General features: G+C 46.4%; 1 pseudogene; it reads right to left on the bottom strand.

Annotated features, from left to right (window-relative positions):
- Positions 1-2100: 2100 nt before the first annotated feature.
- On the bottom strand, positions 2101-21177 carry LOC136398207 (sialic acid-binding Ig-like lectin 5; annotated as a pseudogene).
- Between the last annotated feature and the right edge of the window lie 491 nt (positions 21178-21668).

Genomic DNA, 21668 nt, shown 5'->3' on the forward strand with positions numbered 1-21668 from the left:
TGGGCTTGCTGGGTGGAACCCAGTTAGGGCACATGTGGGAGTCTGTCTCTCTGCCTCCCATCCTCCCACTAAAATAAAAAAAAATTATAGCTCAGTGATATTTCTGAGCTGACCTCCCCTGAGTGTTTCTGTCTCAAATTTGTAATGGTGGTAGCAGTCACGATTGTGGGTGGGACATGTTCTCAGGGCTTTATGGCTTTACAGCTGTATAGCTTTAGCAATGGTGATCTCTAGTCTCTGGCCACTCCCTGCCTCATGTCCCACCAGACCAGGGAACCAAACACAAAGCACCTCTCTTCTTCAGGGGAGAGAGTGGTTCTGGAAAGCTGGCTGTGGGGTACGTCTCTAGTACTCTCCATACCCGTGAGGTGACGGGGTCAGGATCTGGGAGGCTGGGGGGGTACACTTTGGTTTTTGCTGTCTCTGTACTGAATGTGGACTACAGACAGACCACGGGAACATTGGCCGGACCCCTTGTACTGCTGTTACTGTGGTTTAGTATCCCACGGCCCCCCTCACTGTCTCCGCTGCTCCCCAAAGAAGATCCAGTCACTCTAGGTCTCTCTCTCCTCTCCAGAGCAAAAACTCCGATGATCTCAGTCTCTCCTCTCCTTTGAGTGGCTATGAGTGTGTTCTATTTTCCAATTCCCTTCACAACCCTTCCCAACATTTGTCCATTTGGTGCATGGATATTTCAGGCATGCCTGAGAGTCCACTACAGTTGCTTCACTGCATTACCGCTGATCAATTATATGAAATTTCAAGGGGAAAGATGAGGAGTATCTCTCACACTGCTGTTACTCTGACCTCACTCAGCATCCCTTCCTGCTTCTCCTTGCCCAGTGTGTGCTCTGGCTCGCCATGGCTGCACTGACTGCATCCCAACCCTTTCCTTGTTTGTGAATAAATCCTTGTTGGTGATGACATATATAGTCAGCTTGTGCTTACAATTGACAGGCTGTTGGAATGATCCCTGCATGGCCAAAAATGGGACAGGGAAGAGATTGGTGGTCAGGGGGTGCTGGAAGATGGACAGGTAAAGTAAAGCGAGTTGACCCCAAAGAGACGATAAGATACCATGTCATGAACCGAATGCCAGATCGAAGGACTGGTCTTTAGCTGGAGATGATTAAAGAGTTCTGGAATGCACTTCTAGGAATTTACCCTGAGAATCCCAAACACTAATTTAAAGAAACATATGCACCCCGTGTTCATTGCAGTGTTATTTACAACAGCCAAGATCTGGAAACAACCCAAGTGTCCATCGGTGGACAAGCAGATAAAGAAAGCTGTGGTACAATTACACAATGGCATACTACACAGCTGTGAAAAAGAAGGAAATCTTACCTTTTGCAATGGCATGGATAGACCTGGGGATTATTTGCTAAGTGAAATAAGCCAGGCAAAGAAAGACAAATGCCATATGATCTCACTTATATGTGGATTCTAATGGACACAATAAACTGTGGAACAAAACTGAAACAGAATCAGGGTCACAGGGAATGATGGACAGCTGTCAGAAGGAAGGGGGAAGAGGGGACAAGATCAAATAAGAAAAACGAACTATCCAAATTATATATTCATAACACAGAGATACAGACAACAGGGCAGCAAGTCCAAGGGAAAGGGGGCGTGGAAGGAGGGGAAGCAGGTCAAAGGGAGTGAAACGGGGGTGGAAAGAGAGTTTGTATGGAACGTGGGGGCACAATGAGGTGGGTAGAGTCTGTTACATTGAGTGGGACACTTGAAACCGTGTCAACACAATAAATTAAAAATATAAAATTTTAATTAAAAAAAGAGTTTGGGGATGAAAAATGACATTGAAACGCTGCCACCCTGTCCTCTGTGCCTGGTGACCCCTAATTCAGAAGAACTTCCCATCAGTGTGTTTCTGTTCAAAAGAGAGTTAAGGAAGAGAGAGAGAGAGAGAGAGACCAGGAAGCCCTGAGGACACACCACAGGACAGAAGCTCTGTTGGTTGATTTTCGTATGTTAATATATTAAATGCTCACCACAATCAACTTTCAGTAGGATGCATGATCTCTGCTGTACAGAATAGGAAACTGAGGAACAGAAATGAAGTGAATTGCTGGATGACAATGCCTTAGGGAGCACTGAAGCCTGCATGTGAGCCCAAGTCCCTGTCATCCTGTCACCTGTCCCCTCTGCCCTGCCTGGGGACGCTCACACAGGAGTTAATGTTGATATTGTCACAAGGTCTCCTCCTGCTGCATTAGTTACTCCTGACTTCTTCCCCGGAGAGGCCGTGATGCCTGCGGTCAGGACTGAGCTCTGAGTGAGTCTTTATTTGCTTGTCTTCTTGATCTCTGAGTACACAGGGGAGCTGGTGGCCTCCTGGTCCTGAGGCTCCCGCTGCTTCATTCCAGGAAAGCTGAGGTTGACGTACTGGAGCTCCTGTTGCTCCTCTGATGGAGGGGAAGCCCCAGGAGGCAACGTTTCATCTGGGAGCCTGTCTGGCCCAGGGTTTTCTCTGGAACCCTGAGTGAAGAGGAGAGAAGGAGTCAGAGAAGAACAAGGCAGACATGGTCCCAAGGGGAAGTTGGGCTGATGAAACAGTTTTTCTCTCATCCTCTTTTTCCACTCACACTTCTCATGAACTCAAACTATTCATTCATGAATTTAAAATTTTCTAATACTACAATTGATTAAAAAATACCCAGGGAATAATAATCACATTTCATCCTCACAAAAACCCAATACGAAAATACCCTTTTTGTCCCCATTTACAAATGGGGAAGCTGAGGTGAGAAGAGGTGAAGCAACATGCCCAGAATGGGGACAATGTAACAGTTTTGGGGAGATGGTTCCGGCAGCCTGTAGCCAGCAGAGGGAGGTGGGCTCAGTGGTCAGCAGGGTGGGCAGGAGGCTGACCGTGGGCTCCGGGAGATGGAGGGAAGTCAGCTCCCAGCTGTCTGTCCGGCTGATCACAGAGGGGCGGGTTCGGGAAGATGCTGAGGAGCTCAGTCTGGACTCATTAAGCGGACATGCCCCGCCCCCCACACTGCATGAGAAGACACCCCACCACTCACCCAGGTGGCTGTGCCCACGACAGGGTCCTCACCATCCCTGACCTGGGTCTCCTGGCTGCTGGCTTCCTGTGGGCTCTCACTCTAAGGGAAGAAGTCAGCAGCCAGAGTGAGCAGGGGCCGCCACTCCCTGACAAAACTGAGGCACCCAGACCCTGGGACCAGACTCGGAGACTCTCCGGACATGCAAGCGAGTACTGTGTCCCCATAGATCCGAGGTCAAGAAACTTTTTGGCTGAGAGAGCCATAAACACCACATATTTTAAAATGTAATTTCATGAGAGCCATACAACAACCCGTGTACGTTTTGCATTATCCAATAAAAGTTTGGTGTTGTCCCGGAGGACAGCTGTGATTGGCTCCAGTCACCCACGACCATGAACATGAGCGGTAGGAAATGAATGTTTTATATTTTTATTGTTATTATTATTTTTATTAAAGATTTGTCTGCAAGCCAGATGCAGCCATCAAAAGAGCCACATCTGGCCTACAAGTCATACGTTCCCAACCCCTGCCCTAGATGATCAGGCATTTGGCAAAAACTGAATTTTCATCAAGAAAGACCACTTTTGCCCCTGGCCAGTTGGCTCAGTGGTAGAGTGTCAGCCTGGCGTGCAGAATTCCCGGGTTCGATTCCCGGCCAGGGCACATAGGAGAAGCGCCCATCTGCTTCTCCACCCCTCCCCCTCTCCTTCCTCTCTGTCTCTCTCTTCCCCTCCTGCAGCGAGGCTCCATTGGAGCAAAGATGGCCCAGGCGCTGGGGATGGCTCCTTGGCCTCTGCCCCAGGCGCTGGAGTGGCTCTGGTCGCAATAGAGCAACGCCCCGGAGGGGCAGAGCATCACCCCCTGGTGGGCAGAGCATCGCCCCCTGGTGGGCGTGACGGTGGATCCTGGTCCAGCGCATGCGGGAGTCTGTCGGTCTGTCTCTCCCCATTTCCAGCTTCAGAAAAATACAAAAAAAAAAGAAAGAAAGAAAGACCACTTTACACACAGAAATTTTCACACGAGTGATCATAACAGTTTTCTTTGTGATTACCAAAAGGAGAAACAGCCCAAATGTCCATCAATGAATGAACCAATAAATAAAATGTGCCCCATCCATACCATACACCAAGATCTTGCAATGAACCAATAAATAAAATGTGCCCCATCCATACCATACAATATTATTTGGAAATAAAAAGAAAGTACTGACACAGGACCCTTGACAATACCATTCTCTGTGAAAGAGGTCAGTCACAAAGGACCATGTACTGTATGAGTCCATTCACATGAACTGTGCAGAACAGGCAGGTCCTGAGACAGGACATTGGTCAGTGGTGAGTGGGGCTGGGGGTGGGTAGAAGCAGGGTGACAAGAAATGTGGGGTATCTTTTTTTCTTTTTCTTCTTTCATTTTGAGTTAATAAAATTTTAGAATTGATTCTGCTGATGTGTGCACAACTCCGTGACTAAACTAAAAGCCACTGAATTGTCCACTTTAAATATGTGGGAATTTTATCTCAGTAAAGCTGTTACCCTGCCCCCTCAAAAAAGTTCTTTCTGGATGTACTCAGCTCTGTTTTTGTGGAATCCAGTGTTCCCTATTCTCCCTACAACACAGCTCCCTATACCCCAGAACACAGACTTAAATGTAAAGGAACAGGAGACACAAGCACAGGGACAGCAGGGCCATGACACCAGCACCTCCAAGAGCCGCAGGAACCACTCCCACTGGGAACACGAACTTCCCTGCAGAGGAGAGGGCGTGAGACCACCCAACACAGGTCTCAGTCTCTTGTCTCCCCACCTCCTTGCAGAACCCACGGTAGGTTCTGTTCCTGCAGGAGATGGAGGGCCCTGTCCTAGCAATCACCTCGTCCAGGCCGGCCCCGCCCCCAGCTCCATCTTCTCTGTGACCCACTCCTCTCTCCCTAAGCCTGTCCCCCATTAGAGCCCCTGACCTGGCAGCAACAGGACAGCGGCGCTCTGGGCCCCGTGGACTCGCAGCTGAGTCTGAGGCCGGCACTGAGCTCCTGGCTGAAGTTCAGGGAGCTGTTGGCCCAGGGCCCCGCTGAGCGGGAGGTGACCCTGCAGGAGGCATTGCTGTGGTTCCCCTCCAGCAGCCCCGCCCCCAGCCGCCAGCGCAGGGAGGGGGCCGGCTGGGCTCGGGAGGAGCAGCTGCAGTGCAGACCCTGGTCCTCCCAGGAGCAGGAGGGGCCCAGCAGCTGCGGGGGTGGGAGGGGGGCTGGAAGGAGGGAGGAGAAAGGTCAGCCATGCTTCTCTGCTCTCTTAGAACCCGGGTATCCTACTCCCAGTTGCCCTCTTCTCTTCAACTCGCTGTGCACAGAGAGAGACTCATTGAAACTTGACAGGAACCCTGTCAAGGGTTTCTGAGCTCTGCAAGTGAATTCATCCCCGTGCTCCATGTGGATCTGAGGCAGCTCCAGGGACCCTTGGGGCTGAGAGCCTGGAGGGGCTCAGAGTCTGTCCTGCAGGGCCCAGCTCAGCTCTGCAGGGGGGTTGCTGTCAGCCACACAGAGCAGCTGCATGGCCTTGCCCTCCAGGATCCAAAGGGATGAGGTGTTTTGCAGACTCTTAAGGGCTTTGATGAGAGAAGTACAGAGAGACAGAGACACACAGAGAGAGGGAAAGAGAGGGAGAGAGAGGTGAGGAACACAGGTACAGGATCCTATCCAAAAGAGGTGAGGAAGGGAGTAGGATGATTTTCACCTTGCCTTCTCCTATCCGATTCCATTCAAACTGATTCACTCCCCTGCTCCACAGTTGCCCCAGGGACAGGTCTCAGCCACAGAGAGGGGAGGCTCTTTCTTAATTGTGACATTTCTGAAGGAGATGCCTATGGTGAGGTTCTGGGGGGGCATCTGGGACAGAAAGACATGGCCCTGCTTCAGAGGGGAGGGGTGGATGGAAGTCACCCTGAACCCAAGGAGGATGGTGGGATCAAGAAGGTGGGTTGCTGTCCTCTGGCCCATCCCCCACCTCTACTCAGATCCAGGCACGAGTGTCCTCAGGTTACCTCATTCTCCTCTACACACACACACACACACACGCGCGCGCGCGCGCACACACACACACACACATGCACACACACGCACGGGCACCTGACCCCCTACACTCAAGGACCCAGTAATCCCTCCAACACTCACAGGAGACATTGAGCTGAATGGTTCCCTGTCTGGTCACCTGACATTCCAGGCGTTTTACATGGCACGTGACAATAGCTCTATGGTCCTGGGGTCTTGGGGTGAAGCTGAGTTTGGAGGAGTGATGGGTCTGAGGGTTCAGGGAGTTAAGACCTTCCCCAAACGAGAAGAAAATGAGATGACTTCCCCCTTCACAAGCCCCCGGCAGGCTGCAGGTCAGCTGTGCGGGGCGGCCGGCCTCCAGAGGCTCCAGAATATGGATACAGGGTTCCACTGTCAGGGCTGAAGAGAAGGAAGAAAGTTGCTTGGACTCCATGAGGTGGGAAGACAGTGTGACCCTGAGAGGGACCCCATGCCTCAGGGCTCAGCAAACCGAGGGTCCTTTGTCTCTTCCCACCACCCTGGACCCAAGGCCTGGATCAGTGAGTTCCCAAGTGTCCTTCTCTAAATGGATCCCGCAATCCTGGGTGTTCTTTGGGACCCCTGCCTTACCTGTCACTTGCAAAGTGATCTTATTATATTGGTAACCATATTGTTCATTTTCTATCTCCACCTTGAAGAAGTAAGTTCCTCTGTCACTCATCCTGGCGTCTCTGATGCTCAGGAAACAGTCACTCTTCATGGGTTCCCCGAGGTGGAATCGGCCTGGGAACTCTTTCTTCACTGGTTTATCTGATTGTTTGAGGCCACAGGATCATTGACATATGGGTTGTCCTCATGCCGGTACCAGTAGGTGTAGAGTTTGAAAGAAGAAAACCACGACTTCCACAGGTAGAAGAAGGAGCAGGGCACGTGGACACACAGACCCTCCTGCACCATCACAGATCCCAGCATCTGTAACTCATAGTTTGGTTTTGCTGCAGGGACCCTGCGGGGATACAGAGACTCAGCCTCAGCATTCACCCTTTCCCCACCCGCCCACCTCCCCTCCCTGGGCCCACTCACCCCCCCCCCCACAGCAGGGGCAGCAGTGGGGCACCATGTCTGCATCGGACAGGACAGAGCGGGTCCAGGTCCCAGTGTCAGGGACAGAAATGCTGAGCTGTAGGAAGGGGCCGAGGACGCCCTTACAGGAACCCCGGGGTGACAGGGCTGCAGTCAGGTCTGGAAGGGGAACTTGGGCTCCACAGGCGGGTGATGGGAGGGTGCAGTGGGAACTAGAAATCATCCTTCTCCCCTCCCCTCCCGACCCTGCAGGTGGATGTACGGAGGCCCCAGAGGTTGAGAGGATCATCAAGATGTGAATCTGAAACTGCTCCCCTTACTGATGATGGTTAAGGCAGGAGGGAGGTCACTCAGGGGGCCATCAGAGTCAGAGCTGGTTCTGGTGACACAGGGGGACCCACCCTCCAGCTGACATCACTTAAAGTTTTGGCAAATATTAATTTTTTAAATGATTTTATTAATTGGTTTCACAGAGGGGTGTGAGGACGAGAAGTAGTTGCTTCAGTCTAGCTGTTCATTGATTATTTCTCATATGTACCTTGACCACCAAGCCCAGGATTCGAACCGGTGACTTCGGCGCTCCAGGTTGGAACTCTATGCACTGTGCCTTCAACAGCAGGCAAGGCAAATGGTAATTTTTAAAGCTCTTTAGACCACAGAAATGCTGGTGGTAAAGAAAAGAATTTAGACCCAACTGCAGTAGAGGGTGGAGCCCGGGGAAAAGATGAGTGGTAAAGCCCTTTGCTCTGGGGGTTTTGGTGGACATGAGACACACAAGTGTTGGTCCTCCCGGGTCTGAGGGTGTGTGGGAGAGCAACGGCACACAGGCCCCTCTAAATGGGGTGTGTGAAGAGTGATCTTGCCCCATTGGGTGGGGACCTCAAAAACTGGACCTCAGCACAGCAGTGAACTTGCTGCCTTGAACTCCGGAAACTCCACTTTCAAGGTTCTCATGTGCTCGGTCCCTTTGCAAAGCCTCACCAAAAGATAGAAACTTTTATTTTATTTTATTTTTAATGAGTGGAGTGAAGGCAGAGAGACACAGTCTCCCGCAGGTGCCCCAACCGGGATCTACTTGGCAAGTCACTAAGGGCTGTTGCTCAACACCCAGGCCATTTTTTTAACACCTCAGGCGAAGGCCCCAGAGCCAACCTCGGCACCTGAGGCCAACAAACTCAAACCAATCCAGCTATGGTTGTGTGAGAGGAAGAGAGACAGAGTAGAGAGAAGGGAGAGGGATGGTTGGAGAAGCAGATGGTTGCTTCCCCTGTGGGCTCTGACCGAAAGCACACTGGGACATCCACATGCTGGGGTGATGCTTTTCCACTGAGCCTACCAGCCAGGGACAAACGAAAGAAACTTGATCATAGTTTTCACAAATTTGACAAAGATGTGAATAAGTCAGACATCATAGTAACAAGTTATGTGACTGAAAGAAAGTTTCTGAAACGATACAGGAGAAAAAGGAATGTCAACCAACCGTGCTGGAGGAGATACTAAATTCTTTTCCTGTTTTTATATTATATAAGTATAATATTATTATGATGATTAATAATATTTATTAATATAATATTAACATTTATTACTATTTGACAGAGTTCATTTCCTTTAAAGAATCAATCAGCAAATATCCACCCAAACTGTGGGAAACATGTGTTAGGCAAATGAGCCAGACAGATGTGCCATACAGCTAAAAAGTAGCCTATAATCTTTCTGAATTGTCTGACATTTTGATTTTCAGAATTTCAGCTTTTGACACTATGAGACATGTTTTGTATTTCACAGAAAGTTTATATGTGTCACACCTTGTATATATTATGAAGCAGTGATCTCAACCTTTATTTAAATATTAGGCGCAACAAAACCATGTCTGTCCCTGCCACCGTGAGGAGGAAAACAAGAGATACCCAGCTCTACCCCTTACCCAGCCGGACTCCTCACATATTGCAAAGAAGATTGTGTTGTGCATGCAAAAGACTAAACAAAGAAAGATTCTGGCCCTGGATGAATGGCCCAGCGATACAGCATTAACCAGCATGTGGAATTCCCAGGATCGATTACCAGTGAGGACACACAGGAGAAGCAGCCATCTGCTTCTCCACCACTCCCCCTTATCCTTCTCTCTCTCTCTCTCCTGCGGTCATGGGCACTCTAGCAAGTTGGCCCCTGGCGCTGAGGAAAGCACGAAGTTCTCACCTCAGGCGCTAAAATAGCTCAATTACCAAACAACAGAACAACCACCCCAAATGAGCAAAGCATCACCCGGTAGGGGGCTTGCCATGTGGAGCCAGTCAGGGCACATGTAAGTGTCTGTCTCTCTGCCTCCTGCCTTCTCACTTAATAATAAAAAAAAGCAGCATTTCTATAGTTGTGCCCCCACAACTCAGATTACTGAGCAGTGTAGCAAATCTCAAGCTGGGATGATAAAAAGGACAAGAAATAATTAATGTTGGCAAGAATGTTCAGAACAGGAACCCTCTTACACTGCTGGTGGGAATGTAAATTGGGGCAGCACCTATGTAAATCAGTGGGACAGTTCCTCAAAAATTAAATAGATCCAGCAACTCCACTACTGGGTATTTATTTAAAGAAAAGAAAAACAGTGTTGTAAAGTAACTAAATCCACAAATCTGTGGGTGTACTAGAGGCACGTAGTCCAAATAAGTTTTTGAAAATTTTATCAAAGGAGGAAATTTATTAAATATACTGGCCACATTTGGCTGACACAGGGCAACAGACCCAAATTGTGCAGCCCCTAAAAACAGTTCAGGAACTGTTTATATACTCCTGATTGTACATGGGAGGGGAGATAACCTGACATCACGGCATAAGTTTATACCTTTTGTTTAGAGATACATACATTAACTACATGCTTTCAGGAGGGGAGGGGTAGTTTCCATAGAGACAGATGCCTGTAAATGGTTCATCAGTATAAGAAAAGATTTTAATTTAATCTTTTTCTTCCTGTACCTGGCTAACTATTCACCCCTCCTCCCATAGGTATGGGGGAAGGTCAGAGAATCCAAGTCTCTTTCCTCTTCTGCATTTACCACACAATGCCATTGGGCATCTTAGTTTTGATGCTAATCACACAAGCATAAAAATTACACTTACAAAATATTTCTGCATGCCTAGCCCAAATTAATAAAATGTTCTTTAAACTTCCTAAAATATTATTAATTCTGTAGCTTTTGGCACTTTACAACAACAGTAACTTGAAAACACACATGCACCCCCATATTCACTGCGGTGTTATTTATAGTAAGCAAGATGTGGAGACAATCTAAGTGTCTGTCGATAAATGAATGGAAGAAAATGTGGTGTATGTAGAAGGGAATATTATTCTGCCATAGAAACAAAGAAATCCTGCCATTTGCAAGAACATGGTTGGAGCATGAGAGCATTATGCTACGTGAGGTAAATGAGACACAGAAAGACAAATACCCTATGATCTCACTTGTATCAGGAGACTTTAAAAAACTAACCCACAGATACAGAGAACAGACTGGTGGTTGCCAGAGGCAGAGGCACAGGGAGGGGAATGAAGGTGGTCAAAGGAACAGATTTTTAGTTATAAAATAATTAAATCGTGAGGATTTAATGTGTAGCGTGGTACCGAGGGCCAGCCGCGACAAGTTTCTTCAGGTCTCAAGTGAGAACGGTACAGAACTGACGAAAATAGATGCAAAGAATTAAAGACAAATAAGATGGGTTTCAGAAGGGCTTCACAGTTCCTGCTAGCAGAAAATACTGCCCTAGCACAGCCACAAGACACGGCCATGCCCAGAAACTGCATCTTTCTTCATTTACTGGGCAAAGTGGAAATTATGTTTCCAAGGCAACTCAAGAAAACCACCAAGTGTAAAAAACCTCACTATATTGAAACATGCCAATCTTACACAAAGAAGTAACTTCCTTCCAGTCCTTCCGGGAACAGGGGAGGTAAAATGAGCAAATACATTCCAGCACTACAGCTTAACAGCCTTTTGCAACTTAATCAGGCAGGTGAGGAGGGGGGTTGGGAAGACTGTCAGCTTACAGTCAGTTCCCAGCACCTCTGTCTCCTGTTGTAAAGTACCATACCTTACTTCCACGGGTTTACCTAGAGACACCAAGTCCAAATGAATTTTTGAGGAGTTTTATTAATTAAGCCAGTTGTGTATGACAAACACGGGGTATAGCTGACCCAAATCGTGCAGTGTCGAATATAGCCCTGAGGCTGGTTATATACCCTTGACCACATATAGGTTGGGGGAAAAGAAGGGGGGACATGATACAATCATTAACAAGCTTATAACATTTGTCTGTAGGATTTATAAAAAACATTCCTACATATTAAAACTTACAAGGTAACACAATAGCGAAAAATGTTGTTTTATGTATCAAAAGACATTCCCAAATTTTTTAGTGTCTATCTCCTATTCCTTTGTCTGGAGGTACATACATCAATCACACCGACTTCAAGATGGGAGGGGGCTTACATGATGCCAGAGGATAAGCATTTGTAAATTGCCCATTTAGGAGAAAGAAAGGGGAGAGAAAAGGACCACTCAAATATTACCCCCCACACATACACATGGTAGCTGTTTACCTTCTTCCTCTCAGGTGTGGGGAAGGGAGGGGGTCCAAGTCTCCTTCCTCTTGTCATTCAAACTCAGCACAAAAACCTTTCTATTTACAATATAATAGCCCTTCCTAAGCATGAATGCGATCAGTCATCCTGAGCTGATATAAATCACACACAGGTATAAAAATCATATTTACAAAACCTCTCTGTATGCTTGCCCTAAATTATAAAAATGTCTTTTAAGCTCCTTAGTAAAAGGGGGTTTCTTACCTCAGTACATAGTATGTCCTTGTAAGCCAGGAAACTCCCACTTCCTTCTCCCTCCATTCTCTAAAGAAAGGACGGGGCAAGAAGCCTGACTTTTCCTCCTAAAATATTAATATTAATTCTTGCAATTCTTTGGTACCTTACCACACCCACAGATATCCAAACTCTAAAAATCCTGTTGAGTTTTTTGGTCCTCGACAGCGTGGTGACTGTAGTAAATAACATCAAACATTTAAAATTTTTTATCCAGCTTTTCTAGGTTTTTTTTCCCACAAGGAAGGTTTGAAAGAACATACTATATTTGAAAATTGGTAAGAGTCTACATAATTAAGACAGAAAATTGTTAAAAGTTCTCATCACAGGAAAAGAAACTCTATGTGTAACTCTATGAGGTGATGGATATTAAGAAGACATATTGTGGTGAGCACGTTCCTATATATACATACACTGAACCATGAAGTTGGACACTTGAAACTAGCAGGACTTTATACATCAGTTATCTCTCAATCATATATCTATAAACTCAGCCTGGTACCAGGATTAGATCAGAGTGCTCCCAGACTTCCAGGCAGAGTTCTCTGTCTGCTCCATTTGTGTTCCAACATCAGCCTAACAAATTCCTTACATTGAATTTCCTCCGCTGAAATACACAGTGGGGCTTCTGTGTTCTGATTAGCCCTTGACTGATTATAACTTAAAAAATAAAATAATAAGCACTGGTTGATTTCAAATGCCTTTATGATAAAACTCTCAGTGAACTAGGAATAAAGAGGAATTTCCCTAATTAGATAGAGGTTGTCTTCAGCGAACATCATACCTAATGTGGTAACACTGCGTCCTAGTCCAGAAAGGCAATAATAAATAAAAGCTATGAAAATTAAAGAAAAAAAAGGTGTCTTTCTTTATAAATGATTGTTCATATTTTAAAAATCCACCAGTATGTACGGCTATATTTGGGGCAAAATAAGTGTTAGCGAGGTTGCTAGAGACAATATCAAATTACAAAAATCGAATGCATTCCTATATCACAGTGATGCACAAAAGATAGAATGTAATTGACAATAAAAGATGCCACTGACAGTAGCATCAAAACTTATGATATACCTGTAATACATTCAGAGATGTACATATCAAAAATATAATATGTGGCCCTGGCCGGTTGGCTCAGCGGTGGAGCATCGGCTTGGCGTGCGGGGGACCTGGGTTCGATTCCCGGCCAGGGCACATAGGGGAGATGCCCGTTTGATTCTCCACCCCCCCTCCTTCCTCTCTGTCTCTCTCTTCCCCTCTCGCAGCCGAGGCTCCATTGGAGCAGGGATGGCTCGGGCGCTGGGGATAGCTCCTTGACCTCTGCCCCAGGCGCTGGAGTGGCTCTGGTCGTGGCGAAGCGACGCCCCAGAGGGGCAGAGCGTCGCCCCTGGTGGGCGTGCCGGGTGGATCCCGGTAGGGCGCATGCGGGAGTCTGTCTGACTGTCTCTCCTCGCTTCCAGCTTCAGAAAGATACAAAAAAGAAAAAAAAAAAAAAATATATATATATATATATATATAAAATATGTATTTCCTCCAGGGAAAATTACAATGTTGTGTGAAGGGACATTCAAGATGTAAGTGTATATAAAAATATAAATGGATATAAAAACAATATTGTGTAAAATTCTATTCCTAAGGTACCAGTTGAGTTTGTGAAAGATACTGCTATTGAAAATTTATACTGAAACACACTTTTCCAAATCGAGGCAATGCAATAATGGGAAAGAACAATGTATATACATGCTCACAGGTGAACCAGGTGAAGGGGTTTCAGGCAGGGACTTTGGCATCAACATGTTCAAGGGAATAAACACTAAAAGGGGAATGTCACAGTCAAACCGAAAGGCACACAAGAAGAAGCAGGCAGGATGGAGTGACCAGTAGCAGACTTACCTTCCTGCTGTGAACACCTGTCAAACCAGACAGAACATGGGAGACAGTTCACTCTGCCTTCTTCCACGTGGAGTTCATCTTCCCAGTTGCCAACCCTGATGACAACACTGACATCAGCCTCCACCAGCCACCGCAGAGGGTGGCCACACAGAGCAACAGCTTCCCCTAGGACTTTCAGGGAGCTTCCCCTTCAGATGCCCATGTAGGCGGCTGGACATTCTGGCTTCTCACACTGGCAGCCGCACACACCTGTGTCCACACACACCTGTGCTTCAGGTGAGCTGCTTCGTGATGCGCCCTCTTTCCTCCTGCCACCTACAGAGCATCACTTCCTGGCTCCTGTCACATCATGTAAGGTCTGGGTTTTCTAATAAATCCCCTCTTCTCAGACTCCTCTCCGTGGCTGTTCCCTGACCACACCGTCTGATGCAGCTGGGACAACTTATACAGACATTCAGACTCTGAGTGGTGTTCTCTTCCCCCAGAGATACTTCCTGCTGCCGGCAGCAGGTGGGTCACTGCGGTCCAACCAGGGATTGAGGGAATTCAAAACCCAGTTTCCTACTTTCTTTATTTTCACTGTGCAAATTCTCTTTTCCTTGACATCAAACATTTAAATTTTTTTATCTGGCTTTTCTAGGTTTTTTTTTCCCCCACAAGGAAGGTTTGAAAGAACATGGCAAGCCACTGCCAGAATCATGTCACTGAACTAGAGAATTTGCTGAACGTCCCTCCATGCTCTGAGTGACTTTCTCCTAAAGCCCTAGGAGGCCACCCACTGAGGGGCTTCCCCAGAGGTCTTGTTTTACGCAGACCAACTAGCCTGTCCTCAGCTCATGAGACAGCACAGGATTGTGTGCTCTCTGATGGCACCGGTTCTGGGTGCAGTCCCTGTGCCTTTTCTGCCCTGGGTCCCACCCCTCCACCCCCATGTCCTCTTCCAGAGCCCACCCCAGGAAGACTGCTGTGCTGACAGAGAGTGAGGGTGTCCCCGTGTCCACAACTGGGCACCTCTCATGATTAGGGAGCTATTGCTGGTCAGGGCTGTCTGAGAGGAGGTGGCTCTCCCTGGCCCTCCTGTCACCCATGTTACACTCTGTTGTGTGTGGTCACCGAAGCATCCAGGTGGGGATGGTTTTCTCCCAGCACCTGCAGCATGAACCAGATCTCTGTTCACCTGGGAATCTAGGAATGGAGAAGGTGCAAGGATGCACAGGCCTTTCAGCCTCATAAAAAATGTGTGGGACCAAGGATGACTTGGTGAAATTTTGCCAGTAATGTGGTGTGTCCTACTCCCTACCAGGCCCTGGTATAGGAGGTCAGGGTCCCGTTGTGTCCATATCCTCCCCCAGAATTCCCAGGATGTGAATAGCAGGTATCCAAATCAGCACTAGGGACAAGAGGGAAAGACTGGAGTTCAGGAAAATATAACAGGAGGGTCCTTCATGCCAACCCAATCCTTTGGAGAAGTCTGCTTCCTACACGTCCCATTCAGAGGTCATGATTTCTATTTATTACAATATCTCCAAGGAGTCTTCTCCTTTCAAAGAAACAACGTCCTACTCTCCCCATCCAGGCACCTGTTTCTCAGGGAGCAGTCATAGCTGGAAGGCCCAAGGAGGTGGAGTCATCCCAGTGGCATTGGTCATCTCCTGCAGCTCTGACCTGATCTGTGTGGGCACAGGAGTCATGCTATATGTTGGCTTCTTCCTTAAACTAGAAGGCATAGACTATTCTACAGTAAACCCATAAATTTCAGGAGGAGATGTGGTCAGAGCATGAGAACACACAGTTCTACACCATGTCCCCAGTCCTCACACCTGCAGCTTCTGCCTGTGTGCTTCTCTAGGTTGTAACCCAGTGCAGATGAAGGACTGTGCTTTGCATCTCTCTTCCACCTACACAGTCACAGCAGGGGTGGCAGCAACAGCTTGGGCTTGGAGGGAGTAAGTCCTGGATGCCTGACATCACTGGACCTGTCCCTTCTCTGGGGATCAGGGGCGACACCTAGGGCTCTTTCTGAATTGGGTTCCCTGAAACCTCCCCTCTCTCAGGAGCCCCCTTCTCAGCAAACAAAAAAGTGACATGTGAGCTCTCCTGGCCCCAGATTTTGATAACCTGTCAGGATGACCCCTTTCCATGTCGCTCCCCACTCATGTCACCTGTCTCAGGTGTCCATCCCCACCTCCCTCAAAGAACGCAGGGAGCCTGGTCTCTCTCTGTTCTCACAGAATACTCGGAACATCCCTCTGGGAGCAGCAGGGTCAGGGGCCAAAACCTAACTGATAGTGAACCCTGTCTCTGTTCTGGCCACAGCCCAGGCCTGGTCACACAGGAAGCCTCAACAAGGGATGGCTGAACTCAAACCCATCTCGAGGGCCCCTCATGGTCAGAGGCCAGAACTGAGAGCAGTGACCCTGACTTCAGCCCAGATGGGAGTGTGCTGTTTGTGGATTTCTGGTTTCAGTTTGAGTTTAGAAAGCCATTGGACTTCTGTGTGACTCTCAGCCTGTTTTCAGGGTTCCCACAAGCCCTGCACTCACACCTTTAGCGTGATTGCTGCTAAGTTCTAAACAGTTATTCCAGCCCACAAATGCTCCCCTCTTTGTGGTATCTACTGAATCTCCCTCTCCTTCCCTCACCCCCACCTCCCCCTGACCTTGCCTGGCTTGCTCTGCCTTTCCTGACAACTCTCTCCAGGCTGTGGTCCACTGAGGCCACAGCATCCTTTCCCCAATCTGAATATTTACCCTTCATGTAAAGTGAATTGAAACTTAAAGTTTATTTTTTGCCAAAAACACAGCATCTCAACCAGACTTCTGTTGCTTCATTTCTCTGTTTGAGCTGATCAGGACTTGGCATACCGTCCGGCACACTAAAGGAACACAGAATTTTAAAAAAAATTATAAAAAAAGAAAAGGAACACAGATTATGCTTTCTGTTACCAGAACTCTGTCACAATACACGAAATAGATTAAAAACAAAAGCAAAAGATCACTCACTGCTGTGAGGTAGGAAGGGCAGCAGTGTGACATAGATGGGTTTTGGAGGGGGTGAGGGGAGAGTCAGCCCTGAGGGACAAGGAACCCAATGACCTCTGACAAATGCATTGTGTCTCTGGAGCTAAGCGTCCTCCTTTCTAGGATAAGGAGGTGTTCAGAGGGAGGCTGAGAACCAGTTTGGCTGCACCTCTGTCCTGAGGAACAGAATGTTACCAGCCTCATTACCCCGCCGAGACAGGTCAAGGCTCTGCCTCCAGGGGGCGCGCCATCCACCCTGCCAGACCTGGGCGTTCCTCTCTGAAGAGTTGACTCTGTCCTGGTTCTGGTGCACACCTGGGCTCAACTCTGCCAAAGACCCCAATTCAAGAGCGCAAGGTTCTGAGCCTTAAGCCTGCAGGGCACTTTAGTTAGACGGACTTCTGAAAGGCTGACTCCCTCTTGAAAAGGAGTCAGAAGAAGCCGAGGGAGTGGGCTGGGCTCATCTCCACACTTTTCCTCTCACCCCTCTGGTGGCCTAATTCTTTCAAATTTGTAGTGCCGGCAACGTGCTCTGTTACTGAAGAGGTGGATTCCACTAAGCATTTGCCACTGGACTGTCCCTGAAAGAGGAAGTTCCCCAGTGAATTGCTTCATATCTTAGGGGATCTACCAAGCTAGTCCAGACACCATTAAGAATTAACATCTCCATGTGACTACAGAGAGGGCAGTTTGGGGGGATGGTTAATTCCGCTAAGCAGAAGCAGGGGACTGGGCAGGAAGCGGACATAAAGAGGAACAATGTGCAGATGCTGATAATGAGCAGAAGAAATACTGCTCAAATGTGTTTACAGCACACAGGCTGGACACTGTTAGCTGTCTGTGTACTTTCTCCCTGGTACTGGCAGTATAGGAGTTCACTTTACAAAATATTCTGAATTTGTGGAGAGGCTATGATACTTGAAACACTCATAAATAAATCTGAACATTTGCCATGGCTATGCACTGTGCTAGGTGCTAGACATGCAGCAGGGAGCAGAGCACATATAACACTGCCCTCAGAGTGAACCAGGACATTCTGTGGAGCCTCAGTCCTCTTATCTGTATAATGGGACAGGACACCATTGCCAAGGGAACCCTGGGGCTCTTATGAGGATGGGAAGGGCCTTTTGGGAGCTGGACTGATCCATTTCTACCAGGACTAATGGCTCTACCGCATTTACCCAGACTTGGCCACACCTCCCCTCATAATTTCAGGACAAGACAGGCCATACCAGATCTCCCAGCCTTTACTCAAGTAGGTCCTTCCAACTGCTATTCCCTGTTTCCCCACATCCAATTCTTTCTCATTGGAGGCATATCTTGCTGATTTCTCCTTTTAGTCTGTCATCTATTGACTGTTTCCAAAAAGTTCTTCACCACATGTTTTCAATTTTGGTGTTGTTTTATCAATCAAGATTTTTGGCAAGAAGGCTGTCTTTTCATTAATTTTTGTCAAAATCTCCTTTAATAACATTATTCTTCCTTCAACTTCTTTTGTAAATGCTTACCATCACAACATAAGACATTTCTTACCTTGACTGTTTCTTACATATATTTGTTTTTTGGGGTTTTTTAAAAAATATTTTATTGATTGATTTTTTTTTTAGAGAGAGGGGAGAGAGAGAGAGAAGGGGGAAGAGCAGGAAGCATCAACTCCCATATGTGCCTTGACCAGGGAAGCCCAAGGTTTCGAACCGGCAACCTCAGTGTTCCAGGTCAACGCTTTATCCCACTGCGCCACCACAGGTCAGGCCCATATATTTGTTTTGAAAAATATATTTTATATTGTATAAACCTTATATATTTATTATAGTTTATATTCTATCAATATAAAAATTTTGATATGGGCCCTGCCGGTTGGCTCAGTGGTAGAGCGTTGGCATGGCGTGCAGGAGTCCCGGGTTTGATTCCTGGCCAGAGCACACAGGAGAAGTGCCCAGCTGCTTCTCCACCCCTCCCCCTCTCCTTCCTCTCTGTCTCTCTCTTCCCCTCCCACAGCCGAGGCTCCATTGGAGCAAAGTTGGCCCGGGTGCTGAGGATGGCTCCATGGCCTCTACCTCAGGGGCTAGAATGGCTCTGGTTGCAACAAAGCAACGTACCAGATGGGCAGAGCATCTCCCCCCTGGTGGACATGCCGGGTGGATCCCGGTCAGATGCATGTGGGAGTCTGTCTGACTGCCTCCCCATTTCCAACTTCAGAAAAATACAAAAAAAAATTAAAAAAAATTTGATATGTAACCAATTATAATTAATAATATATTTTATTTGTCATATCGTATTTTGTATTCTATCATATTATATGTATATAAATATAACATATGATACTTTATGAATATAGTCGGTATTATATAAATATAGATTTACAGTTTACATTATGTGGTCAACTTTCAAGTCAAGAAATAGAACATGAAGGCTCCCCAAGGCACTCAGGATTTCTCTTTGTTTCCCATTCTGTCTAAGCCTCTCATGGTATACCAGCATACTGACATTTGGGGTCATCTATTTTTCTGCCTTTTCCTATAAGCATAACACCGGCACACTCATTCTGAAACAAGAGAGTTGCTTTAGAATTTCCCATAAATAGAATGATGTAGTAACATGTATTTTGTACGACCTTAATAGGGCTACCCGGCTTTCTTTTTAGTAATGTTTCCTTAGTATATAATTTTGTCTCTTTGTTGACATTTGTTATCTTTATACTTTAGACACATATATTATAAATAGCATAGACTGGAATGCTAATCCAAGACGATTCTCTGTACTTAATTGAAGTGTTTATCCCATTGTATTCAACGTAATTATCTCACCTTATATTTATGTCATATATGTGCCAAAAATTCAACATGATTTCATCTTTTTACTATTGTCATCTTTTGATTTACTAAGTTCTTCACCATACACTTTTAACTGCTTCTAGTTTGTAACCGCTTTTAATCGCTTCTAGTTATACATTATGATTCTATTTGTATGGTCACTACCATAAAATATTACTGCATGCAGAATTACCTTATCAGCATTTTAGTAAATGAAAGCCTGTCTCTTCTGCTAGATGATGTGTAAACATCAGGATATGTAAAGTCTTCATACCCCACCAGAACCACTTTGGTATTAGCTGTTATTATTGTCAAGAATTTAAAACTATATTTTCATTCTACAGACAATGATTTTCTCCATTTATTTGTTTTTCTTTAATTTTCTTTATTTAGCAAATTAAATTTAGCCTGATCTGTGTTGGCGTAGTGGGTAAAGTGTCAACCTGCAATGCTGAGGTTGCCAGTTTAAACTGCCCAGCCTGCCCGGTCAAGACACATGAGAAGCAACTACTACGAGTTGATGCTTTCTGCTCCTATCCGCCCCCTTTCTCCTCTCTCTAAAATCAATACAGTCTTTAAAGAAATAGAATAAAAAATTAAATTTAACAGGGTGACATTAATCAATCAGAGTAAATAGGTTTCAGGTAAACAGTTCCATTTATTTGTTTTAAAAGATCTATATTGCTTTCTCTCACTTTTGAATTCTCTCTGCTGAGTGTAGATTATAAAGTGATATTTAAAGGCACTATTTTCTTCTGTTTTCCATAATTGCTACTCATAATTCAATTAAACTGCTCCTGTTCTTGATGTAACCTGTTTTTTCTTATCCGAGTGTTGTTCAGATTTTCTCCTTGTCAACAGATGTCTTTGACTCAGCCTCACCCTGATTCAAACTCAATATGGGAATGGTCTCCTATGAAACTCCCCGCCTTGGGCAGGGTCAGTCTTGGCTCACATTACCAGGCCCCAAAGACCACAGAACCAATGCTCCCGTGACCTGTGTGGATAAATGCCATTGAGAATTTTGGGGGTTTGGCTTAAATCATCTTTCTAATTCTCTGGATTCAATGTTTGCCCCAATTCTAGCCTAATACATTCCTATTTTCTATTCTTTTCAGTTATTCTCTCCTTTTAAAATGAGGATTTTATTTTTTTCTATTTACTTTTTTCCAAAGGATTTTGTTATTTTTAGCAAAAATCTTGAGAAGAACAATTAAACCTGTTATTACAAAAACAAGAGTGACTATTCAACTTCTTACTGCACCGAAAACGGGCTCTGTGTAGTGGATGAGGGGAACCCATGTGCTCCAGGCTCACGCCGGGAATGTCCACTTCCTCCCTTGGGAATACTTTCTAAAGTCTAGGAAAGAAATTATCTGAGTTTGGGTGCTGTTGTGTCACTAGGGCACTCACCTGGGCCCATACTACTCGTGGCCTCCTCCACAGACATGTCCCCAACCAAAGCCAAGGTGGCTGGACCAGCCCTGTGGTTCTTACTGGGATTATATCACACGCTTCAGCAACAACCACCCGGGAACATTGAAAAAACAGGGTTATTACAGTTGTCCCCCCTTTTCTAAATCTGTGCTTTCTTTCCATCCTTCAGTTGCCTGTGGTCAACCACGGTCCAAGAATACCAAATGGAAAATTCCAGAAATAAACAATTCATGTTTTGAATTTTGCAATGTTCTCAATACAGCAGGATGACTCTTGTGCTGTCCTGCTCTGTCCTGACTGGTTGATCCATTTGTCCAGTGACTCTGTGATGTACACATGACCCATTTGTTCGCCACTTAGTAGCCGTCTAGGTTATCAGTTTGACCTCCACAGTACTGGGGTGCCTCTGCTTGAGTCACCCTCACAACTGCCTAACGCTAGGTGACAATGGCTACATCATTCACCTCATCACATAGGCATTGTGTCATCTCACATCAGCACCGG

The sequence above is a fragment of the Saccopteryx leptura genome, chromosome 3 (assembly GCF_036850995.1).
Source record: "Saccopteryx leptura isolate mSacLep1 chromosome 3, mSacLep1_pri_phased_curated, whole genome shotgun sequence".
Lineage (NCBI taxonomy): Eukaryota > Metazoa > Chordata > Mammalia > Chiroptera > Emballonuridae > Saccopteryx > Saccopteryx leptura.